Source organism: Orycteropus afer, unplaced genomic scaffold (assembly GCF_000298275.1).
Source record: "Orycteropus afer afer isolate SDZICR_OR568_19922 unplaced genomic scaffold, OryAfe1.0 scaffold00173, whole genome shotgun sequence".
Lineage (NCBI taxonomy): Eukaryota > Metazoa > Chordata > Mammalia > Tubulidentata > Orycteropodidae > Orycteropus > Orycteropus afer.
The window spans coordinates 27,207-28,182 of record NW_006921760.1 but is presented as its reverse complement, the minus strand read 5'-3'; the positions used below and the strand labels follow the sequence as shown (position 1 = coordinate 28,182).

Sequence of the window (976 nt, the reverse complement as noted above, 5' to 3'; positions counted from 1 at the left end):
CCTGCCCTCCAGACTCTCGGTGGTGGCCATGGATTCTGGATTCTGAGTGGAGGTCCCTTGGCCTTGGACTTCAGCTCTGCCATCCAGGCAGTTCTGCTCGCTTGGCTGTGGGTGGCCCCATTCTCCTTGTCCATCTGAGTGGCAACATCAACCCCTTGGCCCTGGCTGGCCCTGTTCTTCTGCCTCTTGGCCAGGGCAGCCCTATCCCCTCAGCTGAGAGCGGTGACCTCATCCCCCTGGTACTCGTGAATGGCAACCCCACACTCCAGAACCAGGTTGGCCAAGATTTGAGTGTTTGAAACCTAGGAGGCGGTGGCCCACCCTGAAAGCAAGGAGGCCCTGCTTCCTGTACTTCTTCCAGTGGTTCTGGTGATCGCTGAGCCGCTCCTGGATGCTCCTTTTCTTTTTGTGGAGGAAAACAGAGGTAGCTTCGTTGGCCTGTTTCCTGCCTATAGAATTCTAGAGGCAGACAGCAGCTCTTTCTTTTCATGATTTCTCTCTCCCCTTCAGTCTAAGCTGATGGGTTTTCTGCTGTGAGTTGTTTAGATCTATCAGTTACAGGCTTAATGTCTTTAGGAAAAGATTGTGTAGCAATTTCTTGGTGAACATTCTAGGACACAAAAGAATTTTCCAATTTCTTTAAGTTCTGTTTTCATTTTGCACAGTTCATTTTTAAGTCAGTTTCTTTCCTTTCACATTTTACCATAGGTGGGAAGGAGAAACCATACAACCCCTTTCAGGTCTGGCTTAGAAATCTCAGCCAGTATCCAGCTTCATCACTTACCAATCCAGCCTTCCACCAAACATTCGAATGTAGTTCAGACAAGTTCTTTGCCAGTGCATAAAAGGCATCACCCTTCCTCTACTGTCCAGTCACATGGTCATGTTCTTTTAAGGCCTCACCAGAAGCACATTTAACATTCACATTTCTAGCAACATTTCTGTTGCTGGTGCCATATGTATTTTCTAAGATGAT

The 976-nt window shown here is 47.7% G+C and overlaps 1 protein-coding gene across 1 annotated transcript in view; it reads left to right on the top strand.

Annotated features, from left to right (window-relative positions):
• LOC103202070 (MDM2 binding protein) overlaps positions 1–976 on the top strand; it is a gene marked incomplete at its 3' end in the record, with an annotated part of 94,999 nt that overhangs the window by 90,686 nt on the left and 3,337 nt on the right. The window lies entirely within an intron of this gene.